Genomic DNA, 10,460 nt, shown 5'->3' with positions numbered 1-10,460 from the left:
AATTCATATTATAAACTAAAATATTCCTATTTAAATCTAAATACTTACCTATAAAATAAACCCTAAGATAGCTACAATATAATTAATAATTACATTATAGCTATGTTAGGGTTTATATTTATTTTACAGGTAAATTGTTAATTATTTTAACTAGGTATAATAGCTATTAAATAGTTATTAACTATTTAATAGCTACCTAGTTAAAATAATTACCCAATTACCTGTAAAATAAATCCTAACCTAAGTTACAAATACACCTACACTATCAATAAATTAAATAAACTACAAATATCTATCTAAAAATACAATTAAATAAACTAAACTAAATTACAAAAACAAACAAACACTAAATTACAAAAAATAAAAAAAAGATTACAAGATTTTTAAGCTAATTACACCTATTCTAAGCCCCCTAATAAAATAATAAAGCCCCCCAAAATAAAAAAATTCCCTACCCTATTCTAAATTAAAAAAAAGTTCAAAGCTCTTTTACATTACCAGCCCTTAAAAGGGCCTTTTGTGGGGGCATGCCCCAAAGAAAACTGCTCTTTTGCCTGCAAAAAAAAACACAATACCACCCCCCAACATTACAACCCACCACCCACATACCCCTAATCTAACCCAAACCCCCCTTAAATAAACCTAACACTACCCTCCTGAAGATCTCCCTACCTTGTATTCACCCAGCCGGGCCGAACTGCTCATCCGATCCAGGCGATGTGTTCCAGCAAGCGGCAGTGAAGTCTTCTTCCATCCGGGCGATGTCTTGAAGCAAGCGGCAGAGAGTCTTCTTCCATCGGCGACGTCTTCAAGCAAATCGGCATCTTCAATCTTCTTTCTTTGCTCCTTCACCGCGGAGCATCCTTCCGGCACGACGACTTCCCGACGAATGAGGTTCCTTTAAATGACGTCATCCAAGATGGCGTCTGTCGAATTCCGATTGGCTGATAGGATTCTATCAGCCAATCGGAATTAAGGTAGAAAAATCTGATTGGCTGATTGAATCAGCCAATCAGATTCAAGTTCAATCCGATTGGCTGAAACAATCAGCCAATCGGATTGAACTTGAATCTGATTGGCTGATTCAATCAGCCAATCAGATTTTTCTACCTTAATTCCGATTGGCTGATAGAATCCTATCAGCCAATCGGAATTCGGCGGACGCCATCTTGGATGACGTCATTTAAAGGAACCTCATTCGTCGGGAAGTCGTCGTGCCGGAAGGATGCTCCGCGGCGGAGGAGCGAAGAAAGAAGATTGAAAATGCCGATTTGCTTGAAGACGTCGCCGATGGAAGAAGACTCTCTGCCGCTTGCTTCAAGACATCGCCCGGATGGAAGAAGACTTCACTGCCACTTGCTGGAACACATCGCCTGGATCGGATGAGCAGTTCGGCCCGGCTGGGTAAATACAAGGTAGGGAGATCTTCAGGGGGGTAGTGTTAGGTTTATTTAAGGGGGGTTTGGGTTAGATTAGGGGTATGTGGGTGGTGGGTTGTAATGTTGGGGGGTGGTATTGTGTGCTTTTTTGCAGGCAAAAGAGCAGTTTTCTTTGGGGCATGCCCCCACAAAAGGCCCTTTTAAGGGCTGGTAAGGTAAAAGAGCTTTGAACTTCTTTTAATTTAGAATAGGGTAGGGAATTTTTTTTATTTTGGGGGGCTTTATTATTTTATTAGGGGGCTTAGAATAGGTGTAATTAGCTTAAAAATCTTGTAATCTTTTTTTTATTTTCTGTAATTTAGTGTTTTTTTTTTTTTGTAATTTAGTTTAGTTTATTTAATTGTATTTTTAGATAGATATTTGTAGTTTATTTAATTTATTGATAGTGTAGGTGTATTTGTAACTTAGGTTAGGATTTATTTTATTAACTAGGTAGCTCTTAAATAGTTCATAACTATTTAATAGCTATTATACCTAGTTAAAATAATTAACAATTTACCTGTAAAATAAATATAAACCCTAACATAGCTACAATGTAATTATTAATTATATTGTAGCTATCTTAGGGTTTATTTTATAGGTAAGTATTTAGATTTAAATAGGAATATTTTAATTAATAATATTAATATTAAATTTATTTTAATAAGAGTTTAGTTAGGGATGTTAGAGTTAGATAGGGTTATTATACTTTATATATATATATATATATAATATAATAACGATATTAACTATATTAACCCTAATATAATTAGGGTTAATATAGTTAATATATATAATATAATAACTATATTAACTATATTAACCCTAATATAATTAGGGTTAATATAGTTAATATAGCTGGCGGCGGTGTAGGGGGATTAGATTAGGGGTTAATACATTTATTATAGGTGGCCGCGGTGTAGGGGGATGTAGATTGTAGGCAAAAGAGCAGTTTACTTTGTGACAAAGCCCCGCCAAAAGCCCTTTTAAGGGCTGTCAAAAGAGCTGAATTCTTTGGGGCATGCCCCGCAAAAAGCCCTTTTAAGGGCTGGCAAAAGAGCTGTTACTTTGGGGCAATGCCACGCAAAAAGCCCTTTTCAGGGCTATTTGTAGGATTAGACTTAGGTTTAGTGGTAGGGATAGTTTAGTATTTTAAGGGTTAAATAATTTAATATAGATGGCGGCGGGGTAGGGGGATTAGATTAGGGGTTAATCATTTTAAAATAGATAGCGGCGGGGTAGGGGCTCACTTTAGGTAGTAGGTAAGGTAGATGGCGGCGGTGTTAGGGGCTCACTTTAGGGGTTATAGATTTAATATAGCTGGCGGCGGTTTAGGGGTTAATAACTTTATTAGGTAGCGGCGGTTTAGGGGTTAATACATTGTTATTGTTAGAATAGTGAGGGGGGATAGCGGATAGAGGGTTAGACGTGTCGGGCTATGTTAGGGAGGCGTGTTAGACGTGTTGGGCTATGTTAGGGAGGCGTGTTAGACAGTGCGGGTGATTTAGACTTTAGTCAGGTTTTGTAGGCGCCGGCAGTTTCTAACGTGCCGCAAGTCACTGGCGACGCCAGAAATTTGTACTTGCGCAGATTTCTGGACATCGCTGGTTTATCTGACTTACGGCACTTTAGCATCTGACGGAACAGTATATGGGATAGCTCGAGTTGCGAGCTGAAACTGCGGGCGACGCGGGTTCCCTCGCTTGCGCCGCAAACTACGATCTATATTGGATTGCGCCCCTGGTCGTTAAGGGTTTTTTCAGGACATAATAGCACAAGTCTAGCAAGAACACGCTATTAATGCCCTCCCTCCAGCAGGCTTTGTGGAATAGAGCAGTCTTAACGCTGGTGGCAAGACCGTGCTATAAAACAATCAAGTCCCAAAAAAAAGCCAGTGACATACAGGGTATGTCGCTGGTCCTTAAGGGGTTAAAAACCACAACAATATACAATCTTAATCACAAAATAAATTACAATAAAACAGCTGTTAACTGATAAGCTGGTTGATGGTTGGATAAAAAATATAAATATATAAAAACATCAATTTACTTAGTAGGTGTCCATAAATATGTAGGTCCCAAACTTTAAATTCTTTCCAGAGAGTGAATGTCCAATATGAAGATTCTATTTTAAAACAATTATCCTTATATATCCCTCGATAAACGGTGAAATGATGAAGTGTGTAAAAAAGAAAAACGTAGTGGTTTTCAAATCAAGTTTCAAAAATTATTGTGAATATCCAAAAAATCCTGAAAAGATGATGTGATGAAGTGGGCGTGAATAATCAAAAATGTGTGTACGCAAAAATGAAAAAAGAAAAAGTTAAAAATGTGAAAAAATAATCCTAATGAATATTTAGGATGTGTTAAAGTGAATAACACACTTATAAAGTGACCCTTGTGTGAATACAAGATGTGAAGAGATGCTCCTAAAAAGTTATTCCTGATGAAAAAATACAGAAATGGATCCTATGTCTCAGGGATCAATTCATTCAAAGATATACCTGTAATAAAACAAATATAACATAGTGCAAAACTGCTATTCAAACTTAGACAGTAATTGAAAAGAAGCTTACCATATATGTCAACGTGTTTCGGCCCTAAGAACTGGGCCTTTGTCAAGACTATAGATGGATTAGCATGGTAGCTCCTTTTATAGCTATTACTGGCCAATAAGTGCCAGTGTTGTTTTGGCGCCAAAAAATAACCTCTACTTCCTGTTCCTGATGACCTGGAAGTAAAAAAATAACCTCTACTTCCTGTTCCTGATGACCTGGAAGTACTATTGAGTTTATTCTATTTTTGTATATATGTTCCTAGCTTCATGGAAAATTCATGCTATGTTTCAAATAAAGTACATGTTCATTTTTATTTGTTTCATTTATATTTGAAAGATAATATTTGCCTAAAATCGGCAAACCGGAAAGTGTGTGTTCAGTCATTTATCACCATGGAAACCAATATAAGAGTGAATGAATAGAACAATTTTCAGTCATATATTTATATTTACCATGCCTGATCTGAAAATAGGCTTAAACTATCCTAAGGTAACTAGCTATTTTTGAAAATTGTAAGGCTGCTTGTTAGGCCCTTCTTTGACAGAAAAGACGAGTGAATGAAAAATGTATTCTACTTAGGGAAGACATCAAAGTAATAAATATTATAGTGGATATGACACTATTAAGGAATACAATAAAATAAAATAGAAGATTCTTATTTAAAAAGTATAACAATCTAAAAGGGTCCTAAAATGTAAGCAATAATATCACTGTCCCTATAGAGATATCTGTTTAGGAAAAGCGTATAGAATGTCTTCTGGAATGTCATAAAAATCATATATAAACCCTATAGAAATATCAAAAAACCTATTAAGATAAACATTGTCATATAGCCTCCTATATGGAGACGACCCAGGGCTAAAAAACATTGGAATGATAAACATGATAAAAACATTGGGATAATGAACATCGATTGTAAACATAATTAAAATATAATTAAATTGTTTGAATGATAAACATGATAAAAACATTAGGATAATGAACATCGATTGTAAACATAATTAAAATATGTAAAAATTAGAATATTAAAATATTTCAATATTTGAAACTCTCCATCAGTAATAGTAATGGATTGTTGTCCTGAATAAAGAAGACTACGATCAAGAATGTCATAGAATTTTATCTGATGACCAAACTTATGAAGTATTGAAACAGAACCCGGTTGAGGGTTACAAAAGGGAGTTAGACAGACTCTTGGGAGAAGCCAAAAACAATGGAATACTGAACGATAAGGAGTTCAAGTATATAGGGATAAAAGACCCAATAACTCCGGTAATATACTACCTCCCTAAGATAGTCCTTGGTGAACCCTCCGGGTAGACCAATAATTTCAGGCATCGGATCATTGACAAGCAATCTGTCGGAATATGTTGACAGAAACCTTCAGAGATATGTTATGGGACTACCATCCTACCTTAAAGATTCAACCCAGGTTCTGAACATATTGAATAATATAGAATGGAATGACAATTACATATTAGCTACATGCGACGTCACATCCCTCTATACTAGCATACCCCATGAGGGAGGTATAGAGGCGGTGGAATTTTTCCTGAAAAAAGACGAAGAAGTACCAGAATTACAGAGAAATTTTATTCTTGATGCGATAAAACATATTTTAACACATAACTATTTTAATCATAAGGGTATTTTTTACAGACAGACGTGTGGCACAGCGATGGGGACCAGGTTCGCGCCGAGCTATGCTAATTTATATATGGGGCAGTGGGAACACATATTTTGGGAATCCTGCCCAGCTACCGCGGACCTGGTCCTCTATGCACGCTATATTGACGGCATTTTAATGATATGGAAAGGCACAAAGGAGGACCTATTACACACAATACAGGTTATGAACAATAATACCAAAAACTTAAGATTCACTTTTGAAATCAGTGCCAAGGAAATTACATTTCTAGACCTGAAAATTGAGGTGAAAAATGGAATATTGGAAACATCCACGTTCTTCAAAGAAGTGGACTGTAATAATTATATCCACCAGGAGAGTTGCCATCATTTCAAGTGGAAATCCAATATTCCTAAGGGACAATTTCTTCGCCTTAAGAAAAATTGTTCAAACCCAGAAAAGTGGGAAGAACAAGCAACAATACTTAAAGGGAAATTCTTAGAGAGAGGCTACGAAGAGGATAGCCTAAACCAAAATATGGAAGAAGTCCGGAATAAAGATAGAAGAGACTTATTGAAATATAAAAATAAAAACAAAAATAAGATGGGCTTGTCAACCAATAGTGAAGATACTCTTATTGTCCCATTCATTCATATCTAATAGAAAGAATAATCAGAAAACATTGGCCACTCCTGAAAGACGATGAAATTATAGGAGAGAAACTTCCACCTAACCCCACATTTATTTACAGGAAAGACAATAATCTCAAGAACATATTGTCCCCTAGTGTTCCCAAGACTCTGAAAACAACTAGCAAAGATGTCTTTGGTAGAAACCTAAGGGGTTTCTTTCGTTGTATAAACTGTAAAGCGTGTGAAAGGGGAATAAAAACACGAAACTTTATTTCACACAATTCTAAAGTGAAGTATGAAATTAAAGATACAATAAGATGTACAAGTAAGGGGGTCATCTATATGATACAATGTAACTGTGGCCTACAATATGTAGGCCAGACCTCCAGACTTTTGAAAGACAGAATCAAAGAACACCTGTTAAAAATCAAGCATAAAAATGTAGACACACCACTATATCGGCATTTCACGCAGCAACATCAGGGAAGACAAAAAGATCTTAGCTACATAGGTATCCAATTGGTTACAGCCAATTGGAGAGGGGGGGACTATGAAAAGAAACTATTAACTGCTGAATCAAAATGGATTTTCAATTTAGATTGCCTTTACCCTAAGGGTCTTAATAACAAAGAAGATCTATCTCATCTTCTTAACTTAAGATTATAGCCGCTGTTATTATTCTATCCTATAGGTGTAGCTTAAATAGGTGCATGTATTTTCATACTAGCATAGATTAGGCACACCCCCACATAGAGTATATGTAGGCATTTGAAAGAGATAGGTCTTATTGTAATTGTGATTTTAAGTACTTCTGTTAATATAACCATGCACCCCCCTCTTCACCTGCCACTTTGCATTACTATTACTGATGGAGAGTTTCAAATATTGAAATATTTTAATATTCTAATTTTTACATATTTTAATTATGTTTACAATCGATGTTCATTATCCTAATGTTTTTATCATGTTTATCATTCGAACAATTTAATTACATTTTAATTATGTTTACAATCGATGTTCATTATCCCAATGTTTTTATCATGTTTATCATTCCAATGTTTTTTAGCCCTGGGTCGTCTCCATATAGGAGGCTATATGACAATGTTTATCTTAATAGGTTTTTTGATATTTCTATAGGGTTTATATATGATTTTTATGACATTCCAGAAGACATTCTATACGCTTTTCCTAAATAGATATCTCTATAGGGACAGTGATATTATTGCTTACATTTTAGGACCCTTTTAGATTGTTATACTTTTTAAAAAAGAATCTTCTATTTTATTTTATTGTATTCCTTAATAGTGTCATATCCACTATAATATTTATTACTTTGATGTCTTCCCTAAGTAGAATACATTTTTCATTCACTCGTCTTTTCTGCCAAAGAAGGGCCTAACAAGCAGCCTTACAATTTTCAAAAATAGCTAGTTACCTTAGGATAGTTTAAGCCTATTTTCAGATCAGGCATGGTAAATATAAATATATGACTGAAAATTGTTCTATTAATTCACTCTTATATTGGTTTCCATGGTGATAAATGACTGAACACACACTTCCGGTTTGCCGATTTTAGGCAAATATTATCTTTCAAATATAAATGAAACAAATAAAAATGAACATGTACTTTATTTGAAACATAGCATGAATTTACCATGAAACTAGGAACATATATACAAAAATAGAATAAACTCAATAGTACTTTAGTATTTTTTTACTTCCAGGTAATCAGGAACAGGAAGTAGAGGTTATTTTTTGGCGCCAAAACAACACTGGCACTTATTGGCCAGTAATAGCTATAAAAGGAGCTACCATGCTAATCCATCTATAGTCTTGACAAAGGCCCAGTTCTTAGGTCCGAAACGCGTTGACATATATGGTAAGCTTCTTTTCAATTACTGACTAAGTTCGAATAGCAGTTTTGCACTATGTTATATTTGTTTTATTACAGGTATATCTTTGAATGAATTGATCCCTGAGACATAGGATCCATTTCTGTATTTTTTCATCGTTTACACACAGGAATAACTTTTTAGGAGCATCTCTTCACATCTTGTATTCACACAAGGGTCACTTTATAAGTGTGTTATTCACTTTAACACATCCTAAATATTCATTTGGATTATTTTTTCACATTTTTTCCTTTTTCTTTTTTTATTTTTGTGTACACACATTTTTGATTATTCACGCCCACTTCATCACATCATCTTTTCAGGATTTTTTGGATATTCACAATAATTTTTGAAATTTGATTTGAAAACCACTACGTTTTTCTTTTTTACACGCTTCATCATTTCACCGTTTATCGAGGGATATATAAGGATAATTGTTTTAAAATAGAATCTTCATATTGGACATTCACTCTCTGGAAAGAATTTAAAGTTTGGGACCTACATATTTATGGACACCTACTAAGTAAATTGATGTTTTTATATATTTATATTTTTTATCCAACCATCAACCAGCTTATCAGTTAACAGCTGTTTTATTGTAATTTATTTTGTGATTAAGATTGTATATTGTTGTGGTTTTTAACCACAATTGTATTGTTTTTTATATAGATATATGCATATTTTATTGTTAATTTTAAGTGGATCCACTTTTGTATCTTGTTTGTATATTTTAGCTATAAGTAGCTTATAAAATATTTTATATACCCCTATAGAATTTTAATATATTTTATTTAATAATCTTGTCACTACTAGTGTCTTAGCCTTTTAGGAGGCACTCTGTGTATTTATTTTTAGCACTACATTCACCTTTTTGGGGGCGCTGGTACCCATAACACTAGGAGCTACAGACACAAGGTTGAGCGCTGTCAGATTTAACAGATTTTTGTTATTTTAAGGAGCATCAAACGTGCACTACCTCATTTTCAGTATAAGTGTCGGGTTCAACAGGCAAAAGCAGCTATTTCACATGACAAAAGAAAGGTAAATGATCTATTTGTAAACAATTTAACACTCAATATCCCTTTTAGTCTCATGGTAGAGTTAGTACAAGAGCTATATAAAAATGTCTAATTCTCCAGTTGTTTTGTGCTTCATCCTTTTTGATATTTTCACTTCCTTATATTTAAGCACTTGTTGAGAAACTTTGGGTCACGTGGGCCCTTATTGTATTGCATAGAAAAAGCCACTTTTAAATATTCTGCATAACGTTAATCCCCAAGAGCAGTTAAATAATTTATAATGATTTATTTATTAGCTGCACTAGGTACCATATAAACTAACTCACTGGCACTACTTTCTCTGCAGGCTTTGGAAGGTACCGTGGGTTTGCCCCTATCGGTACAGTGTGGGGCGTTACCTTTACAAGACGAGCTCTGTCTGCACTTCATGAAGGAAGCTGAGACTCCACAAGTTGCACCAAATGAAGAAATAAAGATCTGAAGCCGCTCCTTGCAGTAAATGGGTTTATGTTAAATATTATTATATCACTATAAATCTATACTCAGTAAGCAAAATCTCACTAGTTTTCCAATAGAAAGAACATTACATTGCATTTTTTCCGTGTGAAAAATCTATTTTCTATCCTATTATTATTATCATCAGGTATTTGTAGAGCGCCAACAGATTCTGCAGTGCTATAAACATAAGCGGTATACAAGATAACATTTAGAGTGATCAAATGGGTAGAGGGCCCTGCCGAGAGTTGCATTGTTGTAGTCGGCTCTTATGAAGGTGAACTACAAACAGCTGGGCTCATAGGCTAACATGCTAGGGGGTTCAAGGGGATAGCAGGGGAGATAGGAAGGTTAGTGTAGGTTGTATGCATCCCTGAATAGTAGAGTCTTTAGGGAGAACTTGAAACTTTCAAAACTAGGGGAGAGTCTTGTGGAGCGAGGCAGAGTTCCAGAAGATGGGAGCCAGTCTGGAGAAGTCTTGTAAACGAAAATGTAAGGAGGTAACAAGAGAGGAGGAGAGGATGAGTGGAGAGAAGGGGACGGGAGGGAGAGTAACTGGAGACAAGGTCTGAGATGTAGGGGGGAGCAGTGCTGTTGAGGGCTTTGTGTGGTCAGAGTGAGAATTTTGTGTTTAATCCTGGAGGCAAGAGGAAGCCGGTGAAGGGATTGGCAGAGGGGTGCAGCAGATGAAGAGCGACCTGTAAGGAAGATGAGCCTGGCAGAGGCATTCATTATGGATTGTAAAGGAGCTAGGCAGAAGCTAGGGAAACCAGAGAGGATAGAGTTGCAGTAGTCCTCCCCATTCCCACTGCTAGAACTA

At 35.4% G+C, this 10,460-nt stretch overlaps 1 long non-coding RNA gene across 1 annotated transcript in view; it reads left to right on the top strand.

The window, feature by feature from the left end:
- Positions 1–9,632, top strand: part of LOC128641404 (uncharacterized) — a 12,825-nt gene extending 3,193 nt beyond the window's left edge. The window contains exon 2 of the long non-coding RNA XR_008399484.1: positions 9,492–9,632. This is a non-coding gene — a long non-coding RNA (uncharacterized LOC128641404). The remainder of the gene's footprint in view (positions 1–9,491) is intronic.
- Positions 9,633–10,460: the final 828 nt, after the last annotated feature.

This window comes from Bombina bombina, chromosome 10 (assembly GCF_027579735.1).
Source record: "Bombina bombina isolate aBomBom1 chromosome 10, aBomBom1.pri, whole genome shotgun sequence".
Taxonomy (NCBI): domain Eukaryota; kingdom Metazoa; phylum Chordata; class Amphibia; order Anura; family Bombinatoridae; genus Bombina; species Bombina bombina.
The sequence above is the reverse complement of the archived record's forward strand: the minus strand, read 5'-3'. Positions and strand labels throughout refer to the sequence as shown.